Genomic DNA, 17,863 nt, shown 5'->3' on the forward strand with positions numbered 1-17,863 from the left:
TCAGTGGCAGCAGCCCCTCCCCCTGGGGCTCAGAGCTGGAGTGGGAGTTTGAAGTGGTTTCTGCAAAATATTTTGGAGGAGAATGATCTGCCTTTAGTAGTCAAGGACTCTTCTTGCAACACTCAGGCTCCGTTTTATGGACAGAAGGAGTCCAGGAGGCTCTCTGAGCCGCACGAGGGCCTTTGCAACCTTCCCAGGCTCCGGCTGAGAGCAGCCATTTTGGAACATGTGAAACGGATTTCAAATTCCCTCTTTGCAGTTCGAGAAGATGGCGGCCTGAGCCGGAGTCCTCCTTCCCCTCCTCCCTCTCCGCTGCTGCAATGCCCAGGCCCCCCCACTTTCCTCGTCTGTATTGGTGCCAGAGGCTTTAAATCTTGCAGAAGCCACATCTGCTGCCTGCAGGTAAACCTCCCTGGCTGAGCCCACTGCGCACGCCTCCACGTTCTGGAGCCAGAAACAATGAGAAGCACATTTCCAGCAGCATCTCTCCTCCCGGTCATTTGCATAGCACAACCTCTCCCTCCACCCCCTCCTGTCTCCCACGTGGATCTTCATGTAATTAATTAATATCACATTCATCAGAGCTTAATTCATGTTCTTGTAATATACAAGGATTAAAAAAAAAAATCCTACCAAGAGAGCAGTAATAGGCTCCGGCTTTTCTGGTCTGGGAGCAAATATAATGAGCCCCCATGAAAATATTGAATCGCTTCCCGCAGTCTCCACACCTCAGGGCACTGGCATGTTTACCGTGGCAAGCTATCCCTCTGTTCAGAAACGCTACGGCCTCCTTTCCTGCGGGGGTAGCCATGCTGGAGCCCCTCCCAGGGGTGCACTCAGCATGGCAGAGGCTCGGAGCCCTTCCTGGGGGTACATTCAGCAGTGGCAGAGGCTCAGCAGATGCTGGGGTTCTGGGTGGGTGAGAGCTGAGGGTTGAGCTTCCTGCAGAATGCCAAGAGTGGCATTGCAAGTTGCTCCTTCCCTCCCAGAGCCCATTTATTCTTAAACCACCTTCTCCCCTCCGCTACAGTGTGATGGCTCCTCCATGCTAATCGCCCTGTAGAACAAGGAGAAAAGGAAAGGTGGGCCCTTCACGGTGTATATTTTGCTCCTTGGAACGACATGAACTCTGTAACGACCATGCTGTTGTGGGGGCTGGGTTGTTTCTGGACAGAAAGTGCCGTCTGTGTCCAGGGGGCCGTGTCTGAGTACCGGCCATTCACACTGGCATGCTCTGTTTTGCTCGGACCCGGGACATGGCACGTGGGCTGTGTGAGCCCTCTTGGGGGCTGGAAACCCAGGGGGCCAACCAAGGGTTCTTGTTTCAACCAAACCTCCCCCTTGCCATCCTCCATGCAGAACGCGTCCCTGGGGCCCTCACCCTGTCGTGAAAAAGCACGACCATTTTGTAAAGGGAAGATCAAAGAGCCAGAAGTCGCGGATGTGTGTGTGGCAGGGGGGACCCAGAGTGACAGTGGCCATGCAGTGTGTCCCGTGGTCGCCCCAGAGGCGGATGGGCCAGGCCGCTGCACAAACCGTGGGAGGAGGCAGGCGGGGAGGGAACCCGAGGACCCTACCTGTGTTCACCCCTCTGTTCCTCTCTGGGACCCATTATGGCTGAAGGTGACTTTTTCCTCCTTCCCCCAACCCCTCCCCTCCTCCCCTTCCCTCCCCCTGCTTTTTAATTTCTTCCCTTTTGCAAGGCTTTCTGTTCAGCTGGGGCTGGGAAGGAGCTGCCCCCGACCCCCTCTCGTGGTCGCCGGGGTAGGGGTGGGAGGAATCTGGAAACCACGTGCGATGCTCGGGGCTGCGCCCTCCTTCCCGGTGCGTGGGTCCGCGAGCGCCGCGCAGCCTCCAGAGCTGCTGCTTCCCCCGCTCCTCCTTCTCCCGCTCCGCGCCTTCCCCTCGCGATCCCCCTCCTGCCTCTTGGGGCCTGGAAGCGTCCCAAGATGGGGTGGGGGGCACGGAGGGAGAGAGGGGAGGAGGGAGCTGGCCGGAGGCAGGGCCGCCAGGAAGTGGGACGGGGACTCTGGCGCCGCTCCAGGCTGCTGCGCGCGGACTGGGGACCGTGCACCGCTTTGCGCGCCAGACGCTGCATTTCTGGAACGGCAGCTGAGGCAATGCGGGGTGCGAAGCGGCGGCGGCCAGAGGGGCTCGCAGGGGCTGGGATCCGCGTGCCACTCTCCTCCTGGGTGCGGAGTACGATGTGCCCAGGCGGGGGCGAGGACGTCCGGGAGGGGCTGGGCTGCGCACGCTCGCGTGGGCGTCGCAGACGGGTGGTTTGGAGGCGCCGCAGCCCCCGGGAAATGGGAGCCTCCGTCCTGTTCTCTCTGCTGCTCGGCAGGGCTGGGCTGAGCTGGACAGGAAAGCCAGGGTCCCCACCCCTCCCGGAGCAGGGCACGCCGTGCTGGCTGTTCCGGGGGCCCGGGAGGGCAGAGCTGTCAGGAGGTCTGCCTGGCATCATTAGGGGGGCTGTCTGTCTCTCTGTCCCCGGCTGGCGTGGCCCGGCAGGAGGCGAGGATGATATTTTCAGGAGAGCTGGTGATTTGACCTGACACCTGTCAGTCAGGTAAGCGCTGGCCTCCTGCCCCGCTGGGGAAGAGCCGGTTCTGCGCCCTGACCGGGCACGGGTCCCTCAGTGCTGAGGATGGCAGCTAATGAGCCCGCCGAGGGGCTGCCCACCGGGTGCACGGGCAGGAGCAGTGGGCACATCCCCTGCTTGCCAGGCCCTGCAGAGGGGCTGCCCTCTCCCCCAGTGCCTTCTGCCCTCTCCTAGTGTCTCCAACACTGACCCTGGAAATCACGTTCTTGCTTCTCTTATCAGGATAGTCCTACATGTCTGGAACTTTCTGGGATGTTCCCTTTGCCTTGGAAGTGTTTATTTATTATTTTAAAATCACCTCTAGGGTATTTATCCTTCGAGATAAAGCCAGTACCTAGAACCAGGTGTCCTTCCTGCAGGGCTTTAGGCTCTGCCTGACTTGGGTTCTCAGGCAACCCTTTCCTTCCCTGTACAACCTGGGGTTTGACTTTTGCGGAAGTAATCTGTTATGGTCTAAATTGTGGCCTCCTCAAATCCATATATTAAATCCAGAAGCCCCTGGCTGGGCGTGGTGGCTCACGCCTGTAATCCAGGCACTTTGGGAGGCCGAGTTGGGCGATCACCTGAGGTCCGAATTTCGAGGCCAGCCTGGCCAACATGGTGAAACCCCATCTCTACTAAAAATACAAAAATTAGCCGGTCGTGGTGGCGGGCGCCTGTAATCCCAGCTACTCCAGAAGCTGAGGCTGGAGAATCACTTGAACCCGGGAAGCGGAGTTTGTGGTGAGCTGAGATCCTGCGGTTGCACTCCAGCCTGGGCGACAAGAGCGAAACTCTGTGTCAAAATATAAAACAAAATAAAATAAACTAATCCCGAAGCCCCAGTATCTCAGGATATGACCGTATTTGGAGATAGAGCCTGTAGGAAGGTAATTAAAGTAAAATGAGGTCCTTAGGGTGGGCTGCAATCCAACAGGACTGATGTTCCTTATAGGAGGAGGAGATTAAGACACACAGAGGGACGACCATGTGACGACACAGGGAGGAGAGAACAACCTTCTATAACCGCAGTCCCCAACCTTTTTGGCACCAGGGACTGGCTTTGTGGAAGGCAGTTTTTCCACGGACCCCGCTGGGGTGGGGGATGGTTTCGGGATGATTCCAGCGTTACATTGACTGTGTACTTTGTTTCTATTGTTATGACATTGTGATATATAATGAAATAATTATACACTTCACTGTAATGTACAATCAGTGGGAGCCTGAGCTTGTTTTCCTGCAGCTAGATGGTCCCATCTGGGGGTGATGGGAGACGGTGACAGATCATCAGGTCTTGAATTCTCATAAGAAGCACGCAGCCTAGATCCCTCGCATGTGCAGTTCACAACAGGGTTCATGCTCTTGTGCGAATCTAATGGTTCCTAATGGTCCACAGACCGGTACTGGTCCTCGGCCCAGGGGTTGAGGACCCCTGCTCTATAAGGCCGGGAGAGAGGCCTCAGAAGGAACAACCCTGCCGAGACTCCTCCATCTCAGACTTCCAGCCTCCAGAACTGCGCGGAAATGCGTTCCTGTTGAAGGCACTCCGACCGCAGTGCCTTGCCGTGGCAGCCCTCAACAACGAATACAGAGTCTGTTGAACAAAATGAATCCAAAATGTAGGCCCAAAGATAGCTGCCAGGTCTATGAAAACACCTGCTATGATACGAGGGGATGTGGACGACAGATATGGGTGCTGGAATTCAAGTTGGTTTCGTTAGTCATTCTCCTGCCCCCCGTCCCTGCCCCCATAGCAGTTACATTTTCTTAAAGCATACTTGTTTAAAAAGGTGTTTACACAACAGATCAACATTTAAGTACATGTTTAAAAGCAATTATGAGCGTGCTCACCTGTCAGGGCGGGATGGTTTTGCTCATGGGTTTCCAGTTGGTTGGGTAAATAATCAGCTCAGGTGTTGTTTTGTTTTAAGCCTACCCCCTACTGTAATTGTGTGTTTACTTTTATGATAATGTCACATCACTCTCATATTTACTGGCAGGGATTAAGTTATTCCAATAAAAGATAGAGAAATAAATTTCAGACCCTGTTTCCTGGCCATCCCCACCCCTATCGTTCAAAAATTGGACAATTTTCTGAGATTGCGGGAAGCAGTTTTGAGCGTTTGGAAGCTGTGGATGCCCCGGCCTATGGCAGCTTTTTTCAACTGTAACCCACTTGTCGATAAGGTCTCCCTGTGTGGGGTCAAAGGATGTGGCCCCTGCCATCCATGTGGTCACTAGGGAGGATACAGGCCTGTGTGCCACACCCAGCCTAACTGCTCCAGGGGGCCTGGGCAGTTGTGGCCACTAAGTCCTGACTCTGCCATGGAAGAGGCATCTTCTGGGCAGACACTGACGCTCAGTGGCCTCCAGGGGATTTGACGGGTCCCCTTGACACACTGGAGGCTCTCTGGCTAGAGTCCGCTCCCAGACACCCTCATTGCTGTGTCTCCAGGACTGGAGAGGCCTACTGGCCTTCTGGGAGGATATTTCTGTTGTTGGGCCGATGGTCAGTCCCATGCAGAGGATGGGAAAGCTTCACCTGCCACAGTTGGCAGGTATCTCAACAAGGAGCCCGTTTAGTAACTCACTGTCTAGTGCCAAGGATGGCCGTGTTGGGTACCACAGAACCACTGTGGCCAGCAAGCTTACAGACACTGTTGTCAGAGCAGAGACAGTGTGGAGTTAACATCATCCTCATCACCACAAACTGCCCCGGCAGGAGCTCGGAGGGGACCCAGGTGCTGGTAGGGACTTTGGCACATTCGCAGGTGACAGCAGTGACAATGGTGGTGACGATAGTTGGGATAGTGACTCGGCCTCACAGCTGCGTCCACGTCTTGCAAAATCACGTGGTCTCTGTTGGTCTTCACAGTCCTGGAAATTGTCAAATTCTTGCGCTGTGGGGTGGAGGTGGACAGGAGGCAAGGTATAAAATTCACTTCTCTCTGAATGAATGGGTCCTCTCTTCCTTTGCTCAAGAAGGTTTTGTGATCATGCCAACAACCAGAGCTGCCCTCGCCTTCCTTCAAATTACCAAAGCACTCAGGAATCTTCTGCCCTTAGAGTTTATCGTGGGGTCCTCTCTCCACGCCCTTGCTGATAGAGCTCTGGAGAGGGGCTTTGAGGAGTGTGTGTGACCATCCCCAGCATAGCTGCCCCCCAATCAACACTTATTGTAGGGAAGGAAAGAAGCCAAATAGGTCTTACCGTCCCATTTTATGAATGAGGAGATGGGCACAGAGAAGTTCAGCAACTGGCTCAGGTCAAATGCTTGTGATTTTTGTTTTTGTTGTTTATTTGCTTGTGATTTTTATGTCTTACACATTGCCTGGTGCTCTTCTGAAAAAATTCCACATTGGAAACTTTGCGACATGAAGCCATCTACCAATCGGGTCATATGTCTAGGGAGACACTATTGCTGTAGGTATCAAGAAGTTTTGCTCCAGAGAAATGGTCCAGTCCAATTCTGCTTCCCAAGTAGGCCAGGATATCCACAGGACACCATGAAACAGTGACTCCCTCCTGCATTTTATTTATTTATTTTTGAGACAGGGTGCTGCTCTGTCACCCAGGCTGCAGTGGCTTAATCTCAGTTCACTGCAACCTCCACCTCCCGGGTTTAAGTGATTCTCCAGCCTCAGCCTCCCAAGTAGCTTGGACTACAGGCGTGAACCACCACGTCTGGCTAATTTTTGTATTTTTCATAGAGACGGGGTTTCACCGTATTGGCCAGGCTGGTCTTGAACTCAAGGTGATCCACCTACCTCAGCCTCTCAAAGTCCTGGGATTATAGGTGTGAGCTGCTGCACCCAGCCCTGCCTGCATTTTAAATGGCTGCAGCCACACACAACATGCTCTCCTCCTTTGCAAGCTCAGCTGGGGGAGTGGGTGAGGGAGGGACTCAGGGGTGGTGCTGTTGGTTCTTTTTACCTGGGTTTTCTCACGCAGAGTAATTGTGAGAAGAACAGGGTTTCCTCCCCTGAACATGGAGGAAATGGAAAAAAATTTCCCACTAGCAAAAGTAGGTAGAAAAGAAATTTTAGAAGTAAAAGAAATTTTACTTCTTCACTAGACTTTTAAATTTACTTATTTATTTATTTATTTATTTATTTATTTATTTATTATTCTATTATTATTATTATTTTTTGAGACGGAGTCTCACTCTGTTGCCCAGGCTGGAGTGAGTGGTATGATCTTGGCTCACTGCAACTTTCACCCCCCAGGCTCCAGCAATTCTCCTGCCTCAGCCTCCTGAGTAGCTGGGACTGCAGGTGCCCACCACCATGCCCAGCTAATGTTTGTATTTTTCGTAGAGACGAAGGTTTCACCATGTTGGCCAGGCTGGTCTCAAACTCCTGATCTCAGGTGATCCACCTGCCTTGGCCTCCCAAAGTACTGGGATTACTTGGGAGGCTGAGGCAGAAGAATCGCTTGAACCCAGGAGGTGGAGGTTGCAGTGAGCCAAGATTGCGCCACTGCACTCCAGCCTGGGCAACAAGAGCAAAACTCCATCTCAAATAAAAAACAAAACCAAAAAGACCTGAAGCCAGACAATGGGCCCAAAATGCCAGGGATGATATGAGGTCCTCAAAAAGGGTCCAGGAAATGCTGTATCTAAAGAGTCAGAGTTGTGGACCAAGAAACATACCCATCCACCGCGTGTATACCCTGCACTTCCTGGCCCTCCATGCTTGGGGTTGCCTGGCCCTCCATGCTTGGGGTTGTATGATATGGTTTGGTTGTGTTCCCACCCAAATCTCGTCTTGAATTCCCACATGTCATGGGAGGGACCTGGTGGGAGGTAATTGAATCACGAGGGTGGGTCTTTCCCATGCTGTTCTCGTGATAGTGAATAAGTATCTTGAGATCTGATGGTTTTATAAGGGGGTGTTTCCCTGCATAAGCTCTCTCTTTGCCTGAGCCATCCTTGTAATACGTGACTTGCTCCTCCTTACCTTCCACCATGACTGTGAGGCCTCCCCAGCCACGTGGAACTATAAGTCCATCAAACCTCTTTTTCTTCCCAGTCTCAGGTATGTCTTTATCAGCAGTCTGAAAACGGACTAATACCATGTGTCACCCCTCACTCCTGCCCTGTCTGGATCTGGACAAGAGCCCACCACTCAGTTGGCAGTAGTCAGGCAACTCTGCCCCTAAGAACCTGCAGCTTTTGGAGGAAAGGCACCCTGTGGTTTCAGAAGCCCAAGAGTCCCTGCAGCTTAGCACCTCCAGCCTGGTACTTGGCAGATGATTGCCTTCAGGGCTGGAAGGCGGTTCTCTTAGGAGAGGGAGCAGGTGAGCACGTATAAAGGGCCGCTCTCAGATCCTTTCAAAGAGAAAGGTTGTCATGCAGATGCCAACAGGTTGATCATCAGAACCAGAGGGTGCTTTAACATGCAGATTCCCAGGCTCTGCTAAGATGATTCCCAAGGTGCACAGTTTGGGTGAGAGCCACAGCTGATTGCCAGAAAGTTACGGCAGGAGGGGGAGACACTGACACCACGCCTTGCCTGGGACCCACCCGAGAGGCAAAGCACCTTTATGGCTTGGCAGTCTTGGAAGGAGGGGTTGGGAGGTCTGGCCTGCCTGGGAACCCTGGAGTTTCCATGCTTCTCTCACAGGACCAAGGCACAGAGTTTTTGTTTGTTTGTTTGCTTTTCTTTTTTTTTGAGACAGAGTTGCCTCTGTTGCCCAGGCTGGAGTGCAGTGGCGCGATCTTGGCTCACTGCAAGCTCCGCCTCTGGGGTTCATGCCATTCTTCTGCCTCAGCCTCCCAAGTAGCTGGGCCTACAAGTGTCCACCACCACGCCCGGCTATTTTTTTGTATTTTTAGTAGAGACGGGGTTTCACCATGTTAGCCAGGATGGTCTCGATCTCCTGACCTCGTGATCTGCCCGCCTCGGCCTCCCAAAGTGCTGGGATTACAGGCTTGAGCACCTGGCCAGGCACAGAGTTTTATCAGCAAAGAGTAAACCAAAATGTATTCTCTGAACACAAAACTCCTGGCTGAGAGTTCCAGGCTGAAAGCCATTGTGCTGGGAGCCGTGGGTGCTGACGTCATCCCCCTCCCTGCCCGAAGGCTCCTCTTCCAGGGTCTGAACCAGACAGCCAGGAAAAGTGGTGTTCGGAGTGCTGGGCCTTCAAGGTGCCCTCGGTCTCTTTGGTAGAAAACAAGGAAGCAATGTCCTTGAGTGGGGGTACTGCTCTCCTCCTGGGAGGGGAGGAAGAGACTGACTGGCAGCCACATGTGGCATGGGGAGTGCAGTCCAGGCAGAGGGTGGTGGCTCCTCAAATACCCACCGTTGGTTTCCTGCATATCTAAGGGGGTGTGTGACTCAGGGGTCCTTCCTGTTGTCTATGGTGTCTTTACATTAACCACCTGAGGGGAAATTTTAATTTGTAATACATCTGTATTATGGTAGAAGCTCAACTGCTCCAGTGGCTATAAAAATGAATTCCTTATCCTAAACATTATTACATAGCTTTTGAAATGAATCGACTTGTGGTTGGGTTCTTGGTTTGGGCCATTATTTACAATTAGTATAATCAAATAGCATCATCCGTAATACTTCCCCTCCTATCCCCAGCCTTCCCCGGGCCCCACCCCTTGGTCTTGTTGGGAACTGGATTCTATGAAGTCATCAGAATTGTCAATGGCATATGGTGGGTGGAGACTGCCTGCTGATTTTGATGGCTGAGAAAGAGGTTTTCTTTCCATTCTCGAATAGTCAATTTCGCTCACTGTTGTGGTTTGTTTCTTTCAGAAAACTGTGTGTTCTTCAGAACACATGATAACCTGGCATTCATGGGTCTATGGAGATAATTCAGGGGGTCCGGGAGCTTGGATGGGATAAATTTCCATCTTTATTTTCAGGAAACTTTTACTGAAGTTTTGCATTTCTTTAATTATAAATGGAATCAGTACAACCCAATAGTACGCACAGACAGTGACTTCTCCACTACATTAAAGTGGCTGCAGATATCTCAAAATATTATTTACATTTATTATAACTTAGAAATTTGGGTGGTAATTAAACCAGCAACTATTCTTTGTTTAATGCATTAAGAAAGAAGTATGTTTACTATCATATCTCAACTAAAAATATTTTAAGAACCGGATTTTAACTTTATTGGTTTCCTTTGTAACTCTCTGTATTTCATTTTAGGCATTTAAAAATGTTATTCTGAGAAGGGCTTCAGCAGATGTCAGAGGTGTCCATGGCAGAGCCATGATTAGGATCCACTGGTGTAGACTAGAGCAAGTGTGTGCATCCGAGGTTGGTATGAAAGTTGTGTTCGTGTTCAAATCCCAGTCTCCCATCTCATAGCTGCGCAAGTTGTGTCCTGATCCATCACTTTATTATTATTATTTTTCTTGGGATGGAGTCTTGCTCTGTTGCCCAGGCTGGAGTTCTGTGGCACGATCTCGGCTCACTGCAACCTCCACCTTCCGAGTTCAAGCAATTCTCCTTCCTCAGCCTCCCGGATAGCTGGGATTACAGGCACGAGCCACTGTGCCCAGCTAATTTTTTTGTATTTTTAGTAGAGATGGGGTTTCACCGTGTTGGCCAGGCTGGTCTCAAAACTCCTGACCACAAGTGATCCACCTGCCTCGGCCTCCCAAAGTGCTGGGATTACAGGTGTGAGCCATTACGCCCAGCCTCATCACTTTAAAATGGGAGTAATAGTCACCATACAAGGGTATTGGGAATGATTAAAAGTTTTAGTACCAAAGGAATAATTCTAGGACCTAACCTCATAGGGTTGCAGGAGCACTGAATGAGATAATCCATGAGGTTAGGTCCTAGCATCATTCCTGTTTTACAGATGGGGAAGTTGAGGTTTATTTCAAGTAAGTGCCAAGGTCACATAGCTAGGAAGTGGTAGAACTAGGATTTGAGCCCCAGCCATTGGGCAGCAGATCCCATCCCAGATCCTATATTGGCCTCCAAAAAGTCAAGCACCCCTGGGTCAGTGGAAGTTGCAATCTGGGTCATACAGAGTCTGGAGGCCAGTCTCCAATTTCTAGGCTTTTAGAGCCCTCATTTGACCTTGAGCTGTAGCAAAGTGCTCACAAACATGTGCCAGTGACTTCCCACAATGAAGGACAGTTGTGTGGGTCTATAGTGGGGTGATGTGTTGCTTCTTACTGAATGTGAAATAAAGCTTAGGAACACTGGATCTGTGTGCTTCAGGAGTGGTAGGGATTGCCCTGGTTGAGTGACTGCAGCATTAAGTGAGATGGGATCTTTGGTGTCATCCTATGATGACAGTGACAGTGGCAGTGATGATGATGATGACAATCACCCTCTTCTTCCTCTTCTTCCCTTTCTTCCCCTTCTTCCCTTCCTTCCCCTCCTCCTCCTCCTCCTCCTCCTTCTTGGAACAAGTCTCTCTCTGTCACCCAGGCCAGAGTGCAGTGGCATGATCTCGTCTCACTGCAACCTCCGCCTCCCGGGTTCAAACAATTCTCCTGCCTCAGCCTCCTAAGTAGCTGGGACTACAGGCGTCCGCCACCATGCCCGGTTAATCTTTGTATTTTTATTTTTATTTTTTTTTATTTTTTTTTTTTTTTGAGACGGAGTCTCGCTCTGTCGCCCAGGCTGGAGTGCAGTGGCCGGATCTCAGCTCACTGCAAGCTCTGCCTCCCGGGTTTATGCCATTCTCCTGCCTCAGCCTCCCGAGTAGCTGGGACTACAGGCGCCCGCCACCTCGCCCGGCTAGTTTTTTGTATTTTTAGTAGAGACGGGGTTTCACCATGTTAGCCAGGATGGTCTCGATCTCCTGACCTTGTGATCCGCCCGTCTCAGCCTCCCAAAGTGCTGGGATTACAGGCTTGAGCCACCGCGCCCGGCTCTTTGTATTTTTAAAAGAGACGGTTTCACCATATTGGACAGGCTGGTCTCAACCTCCTGATCTCAGGTGATACACCTGCCTTGGCTTCCCAAAGTGCTGAGATTACAGGTGTGAGCCACTGCACCCAGCCAACAATCACTTTCATGCAGCATGCCCTTTGAGTGCCTACTGTGTGTTAGGTCCTGATGCTGCCCTTGAGGAGTTGACAGTCGGGGGGAAAGGATGAGGAATGTGCTGTCTTACCCCATCACAAAACAAGGGAGAAAATAATGAATGTCACAAGACAGGTGCCAGCAGCAGGTGATGGGAGTCCTGCCACTGCCTTGCTCCGGTGGGCCCTATGAGGATGCACTGGATAAATTTGCTACTGCAGCAGTGCTTCCGCCTTCCAGAGGGACCATCGGAGCCAGCCCCGCGTTGCAGGAACCTGACAACCCTGAGGTCCAGCCTCCCCCGACGCCCAGCCCAGCTCAGTCCACTGTGTCCTCTTTGGCCTCTTCCTGTCCTCGTTTCTTGGTCGTTCTCAGCCGAGCCACAGGACTGGAAGTTTTGTCGCTTTCTCTAAGGACTTGCCTGTCAGGGGGAGTTAGTTCAAGGGGAACGGCGAGTGAAGACTCGAATTTCAGGTAAAAATCTCCAGGCTCTGAGGAGACTGGGTCTGACAGCCAGTGCTGGCCTCGGGGACCCTGATGGAGACGTTCACACAGGTGCGGACTGCAGGACGACGCTGCCGAGGAGGCACCTGCTGGGGCCAATTAGAATTCCTCGTTCTGGGCTGGGTTCATTTGCATAAACTCTGGGCCCCCAGGAAAAATCTTCCACTAGGCCTCCTCCTCTTTGTTAATTGAAAAAGGCTCTTTGTCTGTCTTCAGCTGTCAGCTCACATGCGGCCTCCCCAGGCAAGTTTTTACCAGCTCCTCAGACCAGGCAGGTTGCCCCTGCTATCTCTGCGTCTCCTCCCCACACCTCAGCTCACCCACTTGGAATTATTTGTGGAGCGTTTCCTTCCAGCTCCAGTGCCACAAGGACAGGGACCTTGTCTCTTCCTGCGGTGGTTGTTTTTATCATCACCTAATCCATATCTAGCGCACGGCAGGGGTTGTTTACTCAATGAATGAATGCATTTCCTTGTAGGATGCCTGGCTGCCCGGAGTGAGCCACGCTCCTTACAAAGACCAGGCAACTACGTTGAAGAAATGCTGATATTTATTAAGAAACACTCTTCCGACCATTTTTAATTTTGGGGGGACATTAAAGTATTTATTAGGCTGGGTGTGGTGGTTCACGCCTGTAATCCCAGCACTTTGGGAGGCCGAGGCAGGTGGATCACTTATGGTCAGGAGTTTGAGACCAGCCTGGCCAACATGGTAAAACCCTGTCTCTACAAAAAATACAAAAATTAGCCGGGCGTGGTGGCTCGTGCCTGTAGTCCCAACTACTTGGGAGGCTGAAGAGGAGAATCGCTTGAACGTGGGAAGGGGAGGTTGCAGTGAGCTGAGACTGAGCCACTGCACTCCAGCCTGGGTGACAGAGCAAGACTCTGTCTCAAAATAAAATAAAATAAAATAAGATGTATTAGACAAAAACTGAGAGTTCTTACTTTAAATTGATTTGGAATTTTGGGTACACATACACTTTTTTCTAAAATAAATTGAAAGTGAATCATCGAAGAAATATTACTTATATAAATATTAACTTGTTTGAAGTACTTATTAAAAAACAAAAAAAAAACAAAGGCCAGGCATGGCCCTGTCTACAGAGAGCTGGTCAGCCCGCATTTTCTCCAGCTCTTACCCTGGCTGCCTCTCCTCTGGTTTCTGAGCCTCCCCACCCCCACTTGAGGAGCTTACAGCTGAGCGAGAGAGATAAGATGTAAGTGTGTGGAAAAATTATTTTTTATTTTTGGAAAGTTGAACATTTTAAGCCAGTATCCCATGAGGCTGTGGGATTAGGCTGGAGGTAGAACTTGCTTATCCCATTTGGAATCGCTGAAGCTTCCCAGAAAGGCTTACTTCTTCCTCTTTTTTTATTTTTAAAATTCTGCAGAAATTCTTCCATGCCAAGGCTGGCCTTGGGAGAAGAGTGGATGTCAAAATGTCAATGATGGATTGGAACGATGGGTGGGAAAGAGAGCCAGGGGGAGCTTTTGAGATAACATCAGAGGAACTGATGTTCAAGGGCTTGGTGGACGATTTCGAGGACTGGCTAATGCATTTGGTCAGAAGACGGCTGGTGATGGGCTGTGTTCCTATCCTGGCTCCCGTTTCTAAAAAACAGCAGGCACTCAACCGGCTCTCAGTGTCCCTTTGTCCCAGGGAGCTTGGCAGAAGAAGCCAGGACGTCTCACAAGGAGCAGATGGCCCTCAAAGCTGGAGGACCATCAAGAAAGAGCCTCCCTGGTGAGGAGAACTTAGGTTACTGACGCGGGAACTCAAAAACTCTTGCTTCTGTGTACCCAGGGGTTCCTTTTCATCTCCGCAGGAATCCTAAGTATTTGAGGGACCGGGGCAGTTGCACAGAGTGGCCATCGGGTGTCAGTGTGGAATTAGAAGCTCTGCCTCTGTTCCTTCGCTCAGCTGCTCTGCTTTGAGTTAGATGCTCCTGGAAGCTGGGCCCGCAGCCCCATGCAGGCTGGGAATGGGGATGGAGCCGCGAGGGTTCTCCCTTAATTTAACGGCCCCGTCCACTGAGCTGAGAACATGGCTGTGATCCTTAGCTTGGGCAGTTCCTATTGTATTGAGGCTTTGGAGTGCTTATGAGCTGGGCTGAGTCACGCTGATAAAAAGTTAATTTCTATTTGCTGTGGCTGAGTAATTGGATGAACATGAAAGCAATTAAATATTAAAACATACAAACAAATAACTAAGTCACTGTAATTAGCCAAAGTTTGATCACTGTCATATTTATTTAGGAAGAGGTGATATGTCTCAGCAGGTGACATTTTAAATACCCCGGGCCTCTCTGGTGTTGTCTTTGGAGAATGCTGAATAATGTACAGAGAATTTAATTAAACCCTGTTGTAAATCAGCCATGATGACAGGGAAATGACAGCCACATGTTGAAATGAGAATTAGTCCACAGCAAGGGATATTAATTAACTCTTTTTCTGAAGGCCTCTGGCACAGAGTGGCATTAAAAAAAAAAAAAAAGCCAGCGCTTTGACGTGGGGAGGGCATTGTGCCTATTATTATTTTTATAATCATCATTATTATTTATGGCTTGAATTTCTTCAATGGCCAAAGTGCAGCTAATAATCAAGATGCCATACAATGAGATTAAACAATTCTTTCCCCAGGTGCTTTGAGACCCAGGTAGAAAATAGCGCCATAAAAGGATGCCAGGGAATGAGAGAGTCTCTTTGGAAAACACCAGCATTTTTATAAGCAGCATATTATTCTCTTCCAGATTTGGACTTGGAGAGAATAGGTAGAGTGGTATTAAGAATGAAAGAGCAGACCTCAGAGCTGGGAGAGACCACGGAAATCACATAGCCCAATCCCGCTCACTTTATAGAAGAGGAAACAAGGCTCATGGAGATGCACAGATTTGCCCAAGTTCATAGGGCTTGTTGGAGCAGAGTCAGGATGGAGCGTGACCCTGACCCCCGGTCAGTGGAGTTTCTGTTAACTGCCTCGCCCAGGTTTTCAAATGCAGGAAGCAGAGGATGGAGATGTGCCAGGAATGGTAAGCTGCTGCTGTGAAGACTGGGGAATGGAAACGCTGCTTTTGTTCCTGATGCTAAAACTCCCTGTGCAAATCGGAGCAGACATCTCTTCGCCATGAAGACAGTCTGAGATCTTCCCCACATGGTCTCGGCTGGCCTCAGCCCCGGAAGGAGGTTGCCCTAGAGAAGTTGCTTTAGTCCTTCTTTGTGAATGCAAACTCCTGACAGATAGGACGCGTCTTGCCCAGGGCCTGTTCAAGGACAAAGTCTTCATCAATCAGTGAACCAGACCCCTGGCCAGTGGCTGGGGTCCACAACAACACCCCCAAGCATCCCACAGCCTTGCAACGGTTATTTCCTGGGAGGATTCAGGTCACACACTCCCTTCCTTGGCAAATAAGAACAAGGTCAGGGACAATGCACTTGCCTTCCAGCAGGAAATACTGCAACGCCTACATGTCTCTAGGTGTGTGGACATCATGTCTGTGCACAGTCCTGGGCACTTGCTTGAGTAGCCATCAGCCAGAGCAGTCCCACGTGGGCCACAGACCATCACTCTATTGGCCCCCTGAGGCTGGTAATGGACAACTGTATGAGTTGTCCCTGTTGATCCTGACATCATGTGTAGGCAGATGTACGGCTTCTGGAACGCTCTAGAAGATCTCTTCTAGTGCCCCATAGAGGCAAGAATCTGGCCATGGAGAGGTTACAAAATGCAGCCTTTATTATCCTCCAGATTGGAGGTGGTTGGTTTAGCACAAAAGGCTGGTGATTCAGAGAGGCAGCTGCCCTGGCTTTAGCGTTTCAGGTGTGCATGTGCATAAGTGTGTCCCCACACTCTGGCTCTCACCGATCCTTACAGGACAGGTGGCTGGAAGCAGATGAGGACGTTGTTCTGAGGGCTATCTCGGCAAGTCTGAGACGCATTTGTGTTGAGAGGAGAAGCACAAATGTCCTGTCAGTTTGGTTTGGATGATGTTATCTGGAAGGTCAGGGACTTAACAGCAGCTTAACTTAATCCCCAGGGGGACCAGCAGTCCCTGTGTCAAAGTCACTAACACAGAGGCACAGGGACCTTGGCTTGTCATGGGGAGCCCATGATATCTGGGTCAGCCGGAGCCTTCGACACAGGGCATTTTCGCTACTTCCAAACGAAGTTTGATTGGCAGTTAGAATGAAAGGTTCAAGTTACTATTTTCACCCAAGCCATGGTTCCTGTCCAAGGAGTTCCAGAGCTCACACACGATATGGCCTTGGGAGAGGTCTTATGGGGCCTGGGAAGGCTGGGATGGGGAGGGAATAGGGAAGACAGAATGGGTGGGAAGCTCCAGCGCCATGTTTCCTAACCGGGTGGCCTGCAAAGCTCTCTTATGGAGGTGCCAATAGTTACTAAACAAAAAGGGGTTCTGAGGTCACATGTGTGCAGCCAAACATTTGCAAAAGGCTGCTCACTATAAGCCTGTCTTGAAGATTCATCAGCTTATTAGCATAATACAGGCTCTGAGCAGTCCTGCCATGTGAAATTGTGTTTAAATTTGCTTAATGGAGTGACTCTCACATTTGTACGATCACTGAGCCCACCTGCCCCATTTTTGCTGTGTTCATCGAACACTGTGGTGGGCACAGTAAGGGTTCCACAAAGGTGTCCATATTCTAATCCTCAGAACCTGTGACCGTGTCCCCTGACATGGCAAAAGGGACTTTGCACATGTGACAAAGTTAAGGATCTTGAGATAGGAGATGGTTTTGGATTATCCTGCTACCTAACCTACTCATGAATCCTTAAAAGTAGGCATTTCCTGTCTGTGGTTAGAGATGTAACCACAGAAGAAGGGTCAGAGAGAAGCAATGCTGCTGGCTTTGAAGACAGAGGAAGGGGCTGTGAGCCAAGGAATGTGAGTGGCCTCTCGAAGCTGGAAACAGCAAGGAAGTGAATTCTCCCCTAGACCCTCCAGAAGGAGCACAGCTCTGCTGATGCCTTGACTTGAGTGCGGTGAGACCCAAGCCAGATTTCTGGCCAAAAGAAGTTGTAAGATAATAAATGTGTTTTAGTGTAAGCCACCGGATCTGTGGCCGCTTGTCACAGCAGCAGTAGAAAAGGAATCCACACACCTGTTTACATGTTGGCATTGTGAGAAAAACTGACCAGGAATCCAAACAGGCAATTTAGAATGATTGACTGACAGTCAATGCACTGCACACTGTGGACCAAACCGAACTGTGCAAGACATGAGTCCCGCCCCCGAAGAGTTTGCATTTCACTAGGGAAGACAGACACAAATAGAAGAGAAATATTAACAATTTTTAGGGCACAAAAACTTATTTATTTTGAGACAGAGTCTTGCTCTGTCACCCAGGCTGGAATGCAGTGGTACCATCTCAGCTCACTGCAACCTCCACCCCCAGGTTCAAGCAATCCTCCCACCTCAGCCTCCCCGATTAGCTGGGACCACAGGGCCTGCCGCCATGCCCGGCTAATTTTTGTATTTTTAGTAGAGATGGGGTTTCACCATGTTGACCGGGCTGGTCTCAAACTCCTGACCTCAAGTGATCCTCCTGCCTTGGCCTCCCAAAGTGCTGGGATTACAGGCATGAGCCACTGCGTGCAGCCTAGGGCATGAAAACTTAATGACAAAGCTGAGGAGTTCAACTTTAAACAGCGCATACACCCACCAGGGGTGACTGGGAGCTTCCACTGGAGGAAGGAGGCTGGGTCTTAAATGCAGGAATCCTCCAGGGAGAGCTGGGATTTAATGAGG

General features: G+C 50.5%; 1 long non-coding RNA gene across 1 annotated transcript; it reads left to right on the forward strand.

Annotated features, from left to right (window-relative positions):
* Window positions 1-259: 259 nt before the first annotated feature.
* Window positions 260-9,709, forward strand: LOC112610345. The gene is made up of 3 exons (XR_003116316.1): window positions 260-402; window positions 7,612-7,879; window positions 9,349-9,709. It is a non-coding gene; the product is annotated as an uncharacterized LOC112610345 (long non-coding RNA).
* The last annotated feature ends 8,154 nt before the right edge of the window (window positions 9,710-17,863 follow it).

The sequence above is a fragment of the Theropithecus gelada genome, chromosome 16, assembly GCF_003255815.1.
Source record: "Theropithecus gelada isolate Dixy chromosome 16, Tgel_1.0, whole genome shotgun sequence".
Taxonomy (NCBI): domain Eukaryota; kingdom Metazoa; phylum Chordata; class Mammalia; order Primates; family Cercopithecidae; genus Theropithecus; species Theropithecus gelada.